Below are 16,239 nucleotides of genomic sequence, written 5' to 3' on the forward strand. Positions count from 1 at the left end.
CAGCCCACACCCCATGAATGAATAAAAAAAACTCACTTCAAACATATTTCGTTGGTTGTGAAGCACTTTGGGATGTCCGGTGGTCATGAAAGGCACTATACAAATGCAAGCCTTCTTTATAAAATTAAAGTCATAAAACAATGTCTTACACAAATTGTCATCTAATTCCAGAAATTCAGCATATCCATCAGATGTGACATCCATTCCATTCTTCTCAAAACCAAAGTGATATGATTCTATCAATAAATGAGACTTCAAATGTTGTTTTGGGGTATGTTTACACATTTTTAAAAATTCACTCACAGGATATTGATGTTGTTGGAAAAGTCAGCTCTTGTTGCTTAACCCTAATTTCCCTTATGAAGGTGATAGTGATCCACCTCCTTGAATACAACTGAGTGGCTTGCTAGGCCATTTCAGAAGGCAGTGAAGGGTCAGTCACCTTGCTGTGGGTCTGGAGTCACATATAGGCCAGGCCAAATAAGAATGGCAGATGTCCTTCCCTTAAGAAGATAAGTGAATCAGATGGGTTTTTACCACAATCCAGTAGTTTCTTGTTCACAATTACCAATACAAGCTATTTAATTCCATATTTATAGAATTAATTGAATTTAAATTTCCACAGCTGAAGTGGTGGGATTTGAACTCATATATTTGGATCATTAGTTCGGACCTGTGGGTTACCAGTCCAGTAACATAATCACTGGGAGATCTTGTGGCATAGTGGGTATTGTCCCTGACTCTGAACTAGGAGATCTGGGTTTGAGCCCAACCACTGCATCCCCTCCCACCCAGGACTTGACGGCTAAGAAAGACATGCTCATAACGCAACCAAACGTGTTGATTAATGACCTGCAAACACATGCCAATGGCAGATAGTCAGAGTATGTGCAATTCCTGGTCAGCCTTGTGATGGAAAGAAATACCATCACTATCCATAGCTCCAAGCTACAACATGCCTAAAAAAATGTATGTTACCACAGCAACTCTGACTCTCTGAGTGATCTGTGGCAGACCACCACCAACATAACCACCACATTACCATTCCCCTAATTTACCTCAACACAACATACATCGATTCTCCATAAGTGTTAATTTTATGCTGGAATATGTTTAACGCCTGGACAGACCACCAACCGTTCTCCCTTGATATCCACAGCATCACATACAGTGACACTGAATCTGCAACAGATGTCCAATAAAAACTTATGGGTAGAATGGAACATTTATTCATTTTATTATTTGTTTCTCTTCCTAATTTTTGTCTCTTTTGTCCAATACTGAAGGCATTGACACCTTGCTCAGGTGTACTTCAACAGGTACCACTTGCCCTTTTCCATTTCACCCAAGTTACCATTCTTTATATTTGAACCTTGGTGGTGAATTTCTGTGGAATATTCAATGTCAGGAAGGGAGTGGAATTATAGACAAGGCAAATCCTGAAGTAACCTATTGTCTGCACATCGGTGGTTTTCACAGGTGGTACCAGGATCTCTGGCTATACATTTTTTTCCCTCATCCACGAGGAACACTGAAACTACTTGCAGCTGTCACACCAATTGAGGTGAGTTGATTCAGCACAGGATAGCAGTCAAATGTGCAATCGTCCCCATTTGGGAAGTATTGTTCTGCACTGGCAGTGTAGCCCTCAACTGAGCCAGTTATCAATAACTTCCCTATTTTCGAGTAAATTGAAATTTCAAAAGAAACACAAAAGAGCAACCCTTACTGCATCAGTCTGATGTTTTTCCTATTCCCAAACCAGCCATCTTGTGGTTTATCTACGTGTGAATAGCAATTGGCAGAACCTGGGCAATTTGCTGTGGAGGTCTCTTACAACTAAGAACTTAAAACTGCTGAAGCCACGTAATTTAGGACCCTATTTCACAATACTGAGGGGACTTCTGTCTCATTAGCCAGGGTTGGATTCAAACTCATTGTCGTCCCACCCTGTCTTCTCTCTCGCCGTTTCTGAAAATAATTTATGCTTTTGTTTACCTTTCAAAGCTTGAACTAGTGATTTCAATAAACAAGCAAATCATGTTTTTTTTTCCCCCGATTAAATGGATGACTACCACAAGGGATCATTTACAGTGCTTTAAAGTAAATTGCTTTTCGTAATGGAAACTGCAATTTCCCCAATCAGTCACAGATTTTCCTTCCTTTATGGTTGCGGTTACAGCAATGAGAGGAAAATCTGTTACCACAGGCTACAGTTTTAAAATAAAGAAAGAAAGACTTGCACTTGTTTAGAGCCTTTCACAATCATAGAATGGCCCAAAGTGCAGACAGCCACTTTCAGTTGTAACGTTATAATTCAGGACAAGCAGCAGGACAAGTAGCAGAATATTTGCAAAGAGCAAGGTTCCACAGCAGAAATGAAGTAAACGCTCAGATCGTCTGTTTTGAGTTTTCATTGTGAGACAAATCTTGGTCAAGACACTAGAGAGCTCCCCCAATCTTCTTTCAATAGCGTTGTTGGATCCTCTACATCCGCCGCAGAGGGTCTTCTTTAACTTGCCATTCGAAAGACAGCCCCTCGGCACTACACAGGAATCGGCCTGGATTATGTGCTCAAATCTCTGGCATCGGATTTGAAACCCACAATTTTCTGACTCAAAGGCAAGAGTGCCATTACAGAGCCGAGGCTGACACTACGTGCAAAGACTTATAAGTAGACATATTTCCGTTCTTGGGTACACCTTAACACCACTTTTTTCCTGTTCCTGAAATAACAGAATAAATGCAGGATGGACTCATAGAGTTTTACAGCAACCAAACAAAACATTCGGCCCAACAGATTTTTGCCAGAGATTGTGCTTAGCATGAGCCTCCTCCCACCTTACTTAATCTAGCCTTATCATCTTACGTTTCTATTCCTTTTGCTTCATGTGCTTATCTAGTTTCCCCTTGAAGGTGCCTGTGCTATTCATTCCAACTACTTCATGTGATAGCAAGTTCTACATTCTCACCACTCCGAGTAAAAGAACTGATTTTCTGGGATCTCTTGGGGCAGAAACTTCTGCTCGTCGGGTGGGCCGGTCGGGAGCAGGCGTGGGCGGGCGTGGAGCCGATCGCCACCCGCAATCGTCTACGCGCCGCCGTTTTACGTGGGCAGGCCAATTAAGCCCAGCACTACCTGTGCAGGCTGGGGGAGGTGGGACAGTCAGGGCCTTTGCTCTTTTGCGCATGCGTGTGAAAGAACGCAGAAATCTCCCTGAGGCATGGAGCTGCCTCATGGAGATTAAGTTCAGATTGAAAGTTTGAAAAAAAGAAAGATTAAAATTATTCAGGCATGTCCCCTCATGTGACAGTGTCACACGAGCTGAGACATGTTTATGAATTGTGAAAAAAATGATCATTTATTTAATAAAACCTTCAGGAAACCTCATCCCGTACGTGGATGAGGTTTCCTGAAAAACACGAAGGCCACTTGGGCTCTTCACCTGCCCGCCGACCTTAAGGTTAGATGGGCAGCCCTGTCAATTACCTAAATTGGTTTATTAATGGCCTTAGCAGGCCTTTGACAGTTCAGTGGGACGCACGCCTGACGTCACCATGCGCCATCTTATGCGTTGGCATGTGGGGCCCGCATCCACACGCCAACATGAAAATCCTCCCCCCTTGGAGTCAGGAACAGAGATTGGCCATCCCTGAAACTATCAGCACTGGACAGCATATAAATTGCAGGATGCCATTCTGAGCTCCGTTTCAGAGGAGAGGAGTTTGGGTCCCGGCAAGTTCGTCCCTTCCCATGGGGCAGGCAGGCAACAAGGCTCATTAGAGACTGGTTAAAGGTGAGTCTTTGAGACCAGCTGGTGTTTTCCTGTAAGCCTCCAATTTCCTGAAACAACAAGGAGCAGATCAACTGAATAGAGGCAGGTACACAGTGGGAAGTGAAGGCCCAAAACCCTGGACAAGTCCCTGCCTGCATGCATGTGTGTACAACCAAAGGACATCCGGCAATGTGCTTATCAACAAAAACAGACATTTTTAATAATGGTTTGATGGCCCATGTGTTTTTGGGGAAAATACCTATATTTTATGTGGGGTGATGGTCCCTTTAAGAACTAGGGGCAGAATTTTCCCCCTGTCAGGGGGGAAGTTCAGGAGTAGGCGCATGTGGGCACGCCTCCGATCGGCGCCCCCAATTGGGGGCACACAGCCATTTTACGTGGCCAGGCCAATTGAGGCCTGCCCAGCGTGACATCCGCCAGGAAGCACTATGCGCTCCCTGTGTGGGTGGGGGGGAGGGGGTGTGGATTCCCTAAGCCGAGAGTGCACTCTTTCACGCATGCGCACCAAAGAACACACTCATCTCCCTGAGGCTAAGTGCTGCCTCAGAGAGATCAGCGCCAAATTCAAAAATGTTAAACATAGAAAAGTGAAATTTCCCTGACATGTCCCCTCATCTGTCACATGAGTTGGGACATGTCCATCACTTTTAATTAAATTTCCATTAAATTCTTAAAACCTACATGAAACCTCATCCTACCCGTGCATGAGGTTTCATGCTTTCTCTGAAGCCCGCCAGGGCTCCCGGCCTGCCCTCTAACCTTAAGGTTGGACGGGCAGGTCCTTTAACGAGTTCAATTAATTTTTAAATGGTTTAAATTGGCTGTTGATAGGTTGCTGGGTGCACAGCTGATTCGGCTGGCCCCCGCCGACCTGAAAATTAAAATGACGCGGGGTGACATCAGGAGTTCCGCCCAACATCATCCTGCGTCATTTTACACATCAGCGAGTGGGATTCCCCCCTCCCGCTCGCCGACCTCAATATCCTGCCCTAGGTTTCACTAGGATACAATTGGTCGTAAAGGAAAAAAAACAGTAGGCTTCCAGTAAATGATCCTATGACCAAGTTGCTTGGGAAATAAACATTAGAATGGCGAAGGGTCAAACACAAGTTAATTATGGGGGTGACCAGGCTTGTGGTAGTGGTCCAGTATTCAAGCTGTTAGTTTTCAGTTTAGAATAAGCTGACTGCATAATAGAAAATATCCCTTTCAAACAGAGTCCAGTTGAAATTTTGTGTGTGGACTAAAAGAGTTTAAGACTTATTAACTGAAGCTATCCAAACAGTAAGTTGAGAGAGAGAGAGAAACAGAATATTAGAACCAGGACCATCCTCCCCCAGGGTGACTACATTTAAGACACTAGAGACACCCCTGTTGAACAGGCAGTTTGCAACTGTAGGACAGTTGGAAGAGATTTTGAGGGCCGACCTTGCTAATGTTAGTGGACGGTCCAAGAAATCTCATCACTTATATGAATCTTTGAAATAATATTCAAACCAGTGCTGCTTTTCCAATTTTTTTATAAGTATCCACTGTTATGATTGGGGAGGACATGTGGTAGGACTTGTCCTTTCTTTCCCACTCCTCATCTGATCGTAACTGGGTCATTTGTAATTTATAACGACGAAGGTATTAATTCAATGCCTGTGCTTAACTATTTACATGCTGATTGCAAAGAAACCAGTCTGACAGGTTTCGTGAGTTTAAACTAAAGGGGTTATTTTTTTATTGAACTAAAAACCCACCTAGGTAAAGATATAAAAATATTTAAAAGGATAAACCCACATCCTGACCTTTACAGCACACACACACACACACACACTCAAACACATGCAAGTTCTACAGTAGAAGGTTATTTTTGGCAAAATTAAAATTAATTTATAAAAGGCAAAAAAATAGAGAGTTCACTGTTTATGAGTCCTTCGCTGGCATCTGAGGCTAAGGCAGAATTTTTCTTGAAGTTCCAGTAGAGTTGAAGTTAATATAAACTGCAATTTCCAGAGACAGTCTCTTTTAAACTGCAATCCATGTTTTCCAAAAGTTGATGTAATTGTATCTGATGCTGTTTTTGATGGAAATTCTTTTTATCTGTGATGGATTTCAAACTGAAACAGACATAGGGTCTTGAGTTTGAAAGAGGAGGGAAGAGAGATGGTGTTACTGCTCCATTGGCAGATTTCTTCCAGACTCCTCTTTTTAGCAGCTTGGGTGTTGTATTAAAAGACATTTCACAATGGGTATTCTGGTCATATGGCCTCTCTCCCTGTAGTGATTTCAGAAGGTAATTGATAGCTCATCTCTGAACAGACCTTGGTTATTGTCATGGCCTAGATGATTAGTTGCTTTAATGTCCCAGCCATTAACTCCTGAATAATACATCCTCCATCTTGATGAGATAGGAAGAACATATTCTATATAGCCATTGTCCTGGTTGACTTTCTGTCTCTGCTTGAAAGCTAGTTTTATAGAAATGCAAATATTAAGAACCAGTATAGTTTCAGTAAATCTTTGAAGTAACTCTTGACATCAGGAGGTGTGAAAGTCCACATGAGGTGGCTTTGGCATGTCTTATTTGTAATTCACATAGGAAACCTCCAGAAACTGGCCAACTTGTAATACCATAGATCAGATGGCCTGTGGCAGCCATCTTAAGTCAGTGTCTTTGCTCTTTAAAAGTCCTTTTAAAGCAGTTAAATATATATGTATTTGACTAGCCAATGAGATTTAAGATTCATATCACCTATGCACATGTCACATCATGTGATACTAACTTGAGTTATTGGGGGTGTAAATCTAATGGGTATAGAAGGAAACGTGATTTTAGGAGTTTGGTTTAGGTTATAAGTAACTGTGTTCCTTGTACTTTTAATATCTTTAATGTAACTGACTTTAAGACAGAGTGTATTTGTTAGTATTTATCTTCTTTGATGTTTGTGTAGTAAAATTCTTTTGATTTAAACCGTGAACCTTGTGGCTTCATTCTTTTAGTAAATACCTGGGGTTTTGGATTCTAAAAAAAATCGTAGCTAGTCTCTTATGAAAATCATAACAAGGGTGTCCAGTCTTCCACCTGTGAGTAACCTGATATCAAATCCCTGAAAATGACTTAAATAAGCAATACTGGGCCACTTGACAATTTCATTAATGTACACTAGTCGGTTTCTTAGTGAATTCAATATTTTTGATACGCAAAAACTTTTAAAACATGCCGATTAGTGCTTGTACGCCTCACCATTTTCGTAGTAGAGGAAAGAGTGTGAAAATAAGCACAACAAACGAATGCCTGTGCGTAAAAGAGAATGAGTACAATTTGAAGAGCCTTACTGAACCAGGGAGATTGGCCCATTTCTTGCAATTTCAACCGGGGGCTGTGGCCAGTTTAATGGGCGGAGCCTGATCCAGGCAAATTCAATCTTGAGTCAGATCACAGAACACATTTAAAGTTCCTCGATTTTCTTTGTGCTGGTTTGGACAATTCCATTTGAGTTACGCTGATATGACTAACGCAAATAAGTATAAATTTGACCCAACTGAGTTTAAGGAAGGGAAGCATGAAAGAGAGATGGGGTGGGGGGCGGCAACACAGCAACTGATCTCTGCTACATTGGCTGGGGCGTTTTTGAGGCAGGTAACGTGGCTTTGTGAAGAACAGTAAGGCAGGGCGGGGGAGTGGTCGTGTAACATAGTGCAATGCGAATCTCAGCAGGGGCCCTTTAAGGCAGAACCCGGGGGTAGGCCATTACAAACTTAACTTTGGAGGCCGCAAGCACACAATACTTCTTTAAAACTGAAATCACGCTAAAATTAAACTGATACATGAGTTGAAAGCGTGAGACAATAAGACCATAAGACGTAGGAGCAAAAGTAGTCCATTAGGACCATCGCGTCTGCTCCGCCATTCAATGAGATCATGGCTGATCTAATAATCCTCAATTCCACTTTCCTGCCCTTTCCCCATAACCCTTGATTCCCTTACTGATTAAAAATCTGTCTATCTCAGCCTTGAATACGCTTAACAACCCAGCATCTACAGCCCTCTGTGATAAAGAATTCTACAGATTAACAACCCTCTGAGAGAAGAAATTCCTCCTCATCCCTGTCTTAAATGGGTGACCCTTCACTCTGAGATTATGCCCTCTGGTCCTAGACTCACCCACAAGGGGAAACAACCTCTCAGCATCTACCCTGTCAAACCCCCTAAGAATCTTATATGTTTCAATAAGGTTGCCTCTCATTCTTCTAATTACAATGAGTACAGGCCCAACCTACTCAGCCTCTCCTCATAAGAAAATTCCTCCATACCCGGAATCAGCCTAGTGAACCTTCTCTGGACTGCCTCCAATGCCAGCATGTCTTTCCTTAGATAAGGGGACCAAACCTGTTCACAGTTGTAGGTGTGGTCCAACCAGTGCCTTGTATAGTTTTAGCAAGACTTCCCTATTTTTATACTCCATTCCTTTTGAAATAAAGGTCAACATTCCATTTGCCTTGCCTATTATCTGCTGAACTTGTATGCTACATGCACGAGGACCCCCCAAATCTCTCTGTGCTGCAGCTTTCTTCAGTCTTTCTCCATTTAAGTAATATTCAGCTCCTCTTTTCTTCCTGCCAAAGTACATAACCTCACATTTTCCCACATTATATTCCATCTGTCACGTTTTTTCCCCTCACTTAACCTGTCTATATCCCTCTGTAGACTCTTTGTGTTGTCCTCACCACTTGCCTTCCCTCCTATTTTTGTGTCATCCGCAAACTTGGTGATAGTACATTTATTCCCCTCATCCAAGTCATTAATATATATTGTAAATAATTGTGGCTCCAGCACTGATCCCTTTGGCACTCCACTAGTTGCAGGTTGCCATCCTGAAAATTCCCCCTTATCCCAATTCTCTGTCTTCTATTAGTTAGTCAATCCTCTATCCATGCTAATATACTACCCCCAACACCATAGGCTCTTATCTTATTAAGTAGCCTTATGTGTGGTACCTTATTGAACGCCTTTTGGAAATCCAAATATATTACATCTACTTGATCCCCTTTATCTATCCTGCTTGTTACCTCCTCGAAGAATTCTAATAAATTTGTCAGGCATGATTTCTCCTTCATGAAGCCATGCTGACTCTGTTTGATTATATTATGCATTTCTAAATGCTCTGCTATTACATCCTTTATAATAGACTCTAATATTTTCCTAATGACAGATGTTAAGCTAACTGGCCTATAGTTACATGTTTTATGTCCCCCTCCCTTTTTGAATAAGGGTGTTACATTGGCAATTTTGCAATCCTCTGGGGCTTTTCCAGAATCGAAGGACTCTAAGGAAGATTACTGCCAGTGCATCCACTATCAATTGTGTTCAATAGTAGTTTTATTGCTGCAGGGAAGGTGGAGGAGGTTGATGAAAGAAGATCAATGGGAGGCTTAGAAAGAGGATATAAGTTAAAAATTGTCAAAAAATAAAAATACATCGACAAAAAATACCATTTAAAAACTTGCCTGCACTGAAATTAAGAAGGTGCCTGAACTGAGAACATTGAGATTTGATTCACGAGGCCACCGAGTGAAGGGGTCATATGCCAATTGACTGACTTTAAGACAGAGTGTATTTGTTAGTTTTCATCTTCTCTGATGTTTATGTTGTAAAATTCTTTTGATTTAAACCGTGAACCTTGTGGCTTCATTCTTTTAGTAAATACCTAGGGTTTTGGATTCTAAAAAAAAAAATCGTAGCTAGTCTCTACGAAAATCACAACAAGGGTGTCCAGTCTTCCACCTGTGAGTAACCTGATATCAAACTGATTGATCCCAATTTGATTCCAACACCATAAGGTGTCACATTAAAATCCTATTAAAAGTGTGACAGAGCAGATGTCACCAGATGTAACAAAGCTGTGGACACAGTTAACATGAAAATCTGCATAAGGAAACTTGATGATAATATATAGAGCGTTATGATTTGGCTGTTAAAATATATGTTCTGTAAATCTCAGGTGCCAGAGACACTGTCAAAGACTGAATCTGGTCCACCTAGCCCATATTCAATAGACAATGTTAGTTACATTTTGGGCCTGCAGGTGTCAGAAGTGCCTCAATTAGGGTCTTCACCGCAATCGAATTCTATTTTCGAGCTACATAAAAATGTATGTACTTTAAACCAGGATTATCTCATATTTATTTTAAAATTCTGATTTCCAGCAGATGGCAATAGAGGACACAAAACCAAGCCATTTACTATCGCCACGGCAACTCCTAAACTATTAGCAATACAGCAATACAGTAAATCCTGAAAATTTGAAGGAGAGAGCATCCAGATACAGCTCTTGGGAACTCCATTGCTGACCCTAGCTGTCAAAGTCCACACGTTCACGTGGAAAAGTCCCTGCTTTGCATGGCAATTGTGATCACCCGTGCCACCAGGGAACTTGCAATATTGGTGAGGTTAGAAAGTTCGGCCACGCTGCGGCAAGGAGGCTTCTGGAATTTATCATCGAGACATTTGGAAGCTGTCCAGTACAGGACCTTAGTGAGCCAGTTGGGATTTTATAAGCGTCTGCGACTTTTACTGGTACTTCTCAATTTCAAGAGTTTTGTAAACTGAATTCAAATTCTTAAATTTCCCTGCTGGCATTCTCTGGATTACTGTGCCAGGCCATTAACAAAACCACAATTCTATTAGGCAGTTTAAATATAGTTGAACAGCTTGGCAAGACTTACTGTAGACTTGCACATCAATAATCACCACTTGGTTGGCATAATGAAAGCTATCCAGTGCCAGGTAATCAAATCACATCTTAGGAAAAACAGGAGGAAAATTGGTAAGAAGAAAATAAGCTGAGGTTTTGATACCAAGGCTCATGCACGGTTGGCGTGACTGGTAAAGTCAGCAATTATTGCCCATTTTTAATTGCCCTTGAAATGTGGTGGTCTGCTGCCTTCTTGAACCGCTGCACTCTATGTAATGTAGGTATACCTACAGGGCTGTTAGGAAGGGAGTCCTAGGGTTGTGATCAGTGACAATGAAAGGCAATATAGTTCCAAGTCAGGATGGTGTGTGGTGTGGAGGGGAACTTAGGGTGGTGGTGGTGTTTCCATGCATCTGCTGCCTTTGTTCTACTACGTGATACAGGCCACAGGCTTGAGAGGTACAGTTGGAGAAGTTTTGGTGAGTTGTAGCAGTGCATTTTGTAAATGGTACACCCTGCAGCCACAGTGGAGCAGTAAGAAAGGGATCAAATGTTTCATGTGGCCGATGGGGTGCCAATCATACGGTTTGCTTTCTCCTGGGTGATTTTCTTTTTCTTTCATGGGATGTGGGCATCTCTGGCTAGGCTAACATTTATTGCCCATTCCTAATTGCCCTTGAGAAGGTGAGGGTGTGCTGCCTTCCTGAACAGCTGCAGTCCATGCGGTGTAGGTACACCCACAGTGCTGTTAGGGGGGGTGTTGAGCTTCTTGAGTGTTGTTGGAGCTGCACGCGTCCAGGCAATTGGGGAGTTTTCAATCACCCTCCTGACTTCTGTTTTGCAGATGGTGAAAAAGCTTTAAGAGTCAGGAGGTGAGTCACTCACTGCATGATTCCTAGCTGCTGACTTGCTCTTATAGCCCCAGTATTTCTATGGCTAGTCCAATCAAGTTTCTGGACACTGGTGATCCCCAGAATGTTGATCGTGAGGGATTCAGAAATGACAATGCCATTGAATGTCAAGGGGCAGTGATTAGATTCTCTCTTGTTGGTGATAGTCATTGCCTACTTGTTGGTACAAACGTTACTTCTCTGTCGCTTCTCAGCCCAAGTCTGAATGTTGTCCATGTCCTGTTGAATGCAGGCATGGACTGCTTCATTGTATGAGGAATTGCAAATGGAACTGAACACTGTGCAATCAACTGCGAGCAGCCCTACTTCTGACCTTATGATGGAGGGAAGATCATTGATGAAACAACAGAAGATTGTTGGACCTAGGACGCTGCCCTGAAGAGCTCTTGCAACAATGTCCCGGGATGGAGATGGTTAGCCTCCAACAACCACAACCATCTCCCTTTGTGCTAGGTATGAATTCAGTAGGTGGAGAGTTTTCCCTCTGATTCCCATTTGCTTCAATTTTTCGAGGGATCCTTGATGCCACACTTGGTCAAATGTTGCCCTTATGTCAAGGGCAGTCAATCTCATCTCACCTCTTGAATTCATCTCTTTTATCCATGGTCAGACCAAGGCTGTAATGAGATCTGGAGCCAGGTAGCCCAGATGGAACACAAACTGAGCATCAATGAGCAAGTTATTGGTAAATTCTGCTTGACTACACTGTCAACAACCCCTTCCATCACTTTGCTGATGATTGAGAGCCAGCTAATGGGGCAGAAATGGCTGGATTTGATTTTTCCTGCTTTTTGTGGACCGGCCATACTTGGGCAATTTTCCAGAGGATAGAAGCCAGCACTGGAACAGCTTGTCTAGACTGAGCATAGGATATGAGCATTACAGCTGGGGTGTTGTCAAAGCCCATAGTCTTTGCTGTAGCCAATGTGTTCATCCATTTCTTGAGACCACCTGGGGTAAATTGATCGAAGGCTGACTTCTGTGATGGCAGGGATCTTAAGAATATGTTGAGATGGATCATCCACCTGTCATTTATGACTAGAATGGTTGCAACACACTTCAGCCTTGTCTTTTGCAATCATATGCCAGGATTTGTCATCATTGAGGATGATGATGTTCATGGTGCCCCCATTTTAATTGTCCACCATCATTCATACTTGGATGTGACAAGATTTACAGAGCTTTGATCTGATCCTTTGGCTGTTTGATTGTTTAACTCTTAGTTTGCTGCTCTCATTGCTCACATTCATGTAGTCCTGTGTTGTAGCTTCCCCAGGTTGACACCTTATTATTAGGTACATTGATGCTACTCCTGGCAGGCCCTTCTACACTCCTTAGTGACCAGGTTTAGTCCCCTGGCTTGATGATAAGGGTAGAGTGAGGGATATGCTGGGGCATGAGGTTACAGATTGTGGTGGAATAGAATCCTACTGCTGTTGATGCCCCACATCACCTCATGAGAGTCCAGTTTTGAGCTGCTAGATCTGTTCTGAATTCACCCCTTTTCGTACAGTGGTTGTGCCACACAACACGATGAAGTGTGTCCTCAGTGTAAGGATGAGATTTCATCTCCACTAGAACTGTGTGGAGCTCATTCCTACCAATACTGCCATTGATAGATGCATCTGTGACAGGTAGATTAATGAGGAATATGTCAAGTTAGTTTCCCTTCATGTTGGTTCTCTCACCACCTGCTCCAAGCCTAGTCTGACAGCTATATCCTTCAGCACTCAGCCAACTTGGTCAGTAAAGCTGCCACTCTTTTGAAGTTCCCCAGCCAGAGTACATTCTGTGCTCTTGCTCCCCTGAGCCATTCTTCCAAGAGGTGTTCAACCTGGAAGAGTCCTGATTCATTGCCTGAGGGAGTGCAGTAGGCAGTAATCAGCAGGAGGTTTCCTTGCGCATGTTTGACCTGAGGCCATGAGACTTCATGCAGACCAGGGTCAACACTGAGGACACTCAGACTGCATAACACCCCTGATGGCTCTGCCAGTGGGGCAGGACATACCTCGAGATGGCGGTAGAGGAGTTTGGGATGTTGGCTGAAAGATATAATTCTGCGATTATGCTGCTTAACTAGTTGTGAGACAACTCACCCAATTTTGGCACAAGTCTCCAGGTATTGGTGAGGAGCACTTTACAGGGTCGACTGGGCTGGGTGGCCTTCATCATATCCAAATACAGGGCCTAAGGGGATACAAGGTGGTTTGTACAGTTTTACTCTCATTATTTTTCTAATTGTGTCATAGATGTTTAGCACCAGTGAGCGGCTTGCTAGGTCATTTCGGAGGAGGGCATTGAAGAGTAGTGGGTCTGGAGTCACATGTAGGTCAGGCCAGTTAAGGCCAACAGATTCTTTTCCCTAAAGAACATTAGTGAACAAATGGACTTTTATTTAAAAAATGGTAGTTATAGGGCCACTATTGCTAACAATAGGATTTTATTCCATATTTTCTTTATTTAATTAACTGAATTTAAATTCCGCAGCTGCTGTCCTGTGATTTTGACTCATGTCTCCAATTCAGTAATCCAGGACTCTGAATTATTAGCCCAGTAACGTGACCACTTTGCTACCATACCCCATGAACCAAGGTACTTTCACTTCGGAATTGTTTGCTTAAAAACCATGAAGGAAGTTAGCACTGAGGGATCATATTATTTATGGGCGGGCCTCCCTGTTCTGCAGAGCGAGGCTGAGATTACCTTGCTTGCACTTTATTCCAGCTTTTTTTTAAATGTTGAAGGCAGAACCCTGATTTTCCAATGCTTCACTTGCTGGAGGTAGTGGCAGTATGAAGAAGCATCCTGTTCCCTGCCAGCTGCAACAGAAAGCTTGCAAAGTTGACCAAGAAGACATAGCTAGAGGTGGCGGCTCATGCGGTCCACAGCAGAAGAGGGACTGAGCGCAGTGCGGGGAACATTTTAATAATCGGCTTAGGTCTGGCAAGGCAAGTCCTAAGTTTGATCCAATCACATGTTAATTGGTCAGCAGTTACCAGATTGCAAAAGAGAGGGGCATCCTGAGGGTGCAGGTAGAGTTTTCCTGACCATGGGTGAGATGTGTGCTCAGCAGCCTCGATGATCAGTAAGCATTGACCATTATCCGAATGTTACCGGACTATAGACTATAGGAAGTCTGCAACATCCCAAGTGAAGGAACAGCTGCAACAGGTGAGCAGTCTGCTGTTTTTTTTATTTATTCATTCATTCAATGTGGCGTCACTGGTAATTCCAACATTTGTTGCCCATTCCGTCCCTAATTGCCCTTGCACTGAGTGGTTTGCTAGGCCATTTCTGAGGGCAGTTAAGAGTCAGACACATTGCTGTGGTACTGAAGTCAAATGTAGGCCAGACCAGGTAAGGATGAGATTTCCTTCCCTAAAGGGGCATTAGTGAACTAGATGGGTTTTTACAACAATCGATGATGGTTTCATAGTCACTATTACTGAGACTAATTTTCAGTTCCAGATTTTATTCATTGAATTTGAATTCCACCAGTTGCCGTGTTGGGCTCTGAACCTAGGCATTAGCCTGGGCCTCTGGATTATTTTTCCAGTGACATTACCACTATGCCACCAATTCCCCTCCACCTCATCATCAGCCACAGGAGTAGGAACTCGTATCAGTGACCATGAGGGCAGGTCACCGCATCATTAATGTCACTTTGTGAGTTACTTGGTTGTTTATGTTGTACACAACATCAAACTGTTATTTGATAAAGCACTGGACATGTTGCACTAAGGCAGACTTGTGTGTTGTCATTTCTTCATTTAAGGCACAAGGCAAAAGAATGAAGGAAAAGTGTTAGCAAAACCAAGAGTGTGCTGGAGAAGAGTGTGTTGGGTAGGACTCTGGAGCTTTGCAGTGTTTGTTGGAAGGTTGCTAACTTTTGTTCTTGACGGATGTTTTTCTCACTGAGATAAAGGTGATTCTCCTCTCCAAATGTCCTGCAGAATGAGTTTAACTCAGATGAAATGTGTTTGGATTTGTGTGGCCCTAGCGTTTATGCCATCCTGACTAGTCCTCTGTCTCCTGATTTTGCTACAGGGAGATCCTTACAAACAATAGGGACCTCTCTCCTGTTCTCCTTCAGCCTCCCCCTCATTCTCCTCTTCCTTCTCCTCTACTTCCTCCTCCAGGGAGCTGTGCCTTTCCAGCACTTCTCCGTCTTCAAGGTCCACACTTCTCTGGAGGACCGTGGTATCGAGAGCTCAGCAGAGCAACATAATGCCTAACGCCCTTCAGGGAATGTATTGGATGGCACCACCCATCCAGTCAAGGGTCAGAATGATGACCCATCTCCATCTTTCCTATTGGTCTATATACAGCTGCAACACCAGAGATTGCAGGAGGTTAAAGACACAATCACAGCTTCTAGGAAAGTGTGGACACCTGCATGAAGACTTGCTGTGGTCGCAGAGCAGCTGGACATTGAGGGAGTGGGACCCCTTCTTATTGAAGAATCTCCCTGGCAGGTCAGTTGGTGCATCTATGGCCACATGGGTGCAATCGATGATCCCATACGCCCAAGGGTATCCAGCAAAGGAGACAAATCCCACTGCCCTTGGAGCTTGATTGCAGATGGAGTATAATGTAGGAAAATGTGAAGTTGTTCACTTTGGCAGGAAGAATTAAAAAGCAGAATATTACATAAACGGAGAATGACTGTAGAATTCCTTTTGGAATGATTAGCATCTCAATGTTGGGCAAGTTGGCTTGGGCGAAGACGATGCTGTTGGACTGCCTTTCTTGCCAACATATTTGGAGGCACTACTGATGGCACTTCTCCAGTGCTTTGAGGTGCCTGCTGTGGGTTGGTCAAGTCTGCGAAGTCATTGCTTCCTAGCA

Source organism: Cetorhinus maximus, chromosome 11 (assembly GCF_964194155.1).
Source record: "Cetorhinus maximus chromosome 11, sCetMax3.hap1.1, whole genome shotgun sequence".
Lineage (NCBI taxonomy): Eukaryota > Metazoa > Chordata > Chondrichthyes > Lamniformes > Cetorhinidae > Cetorhinus > Cetorhinus maximus.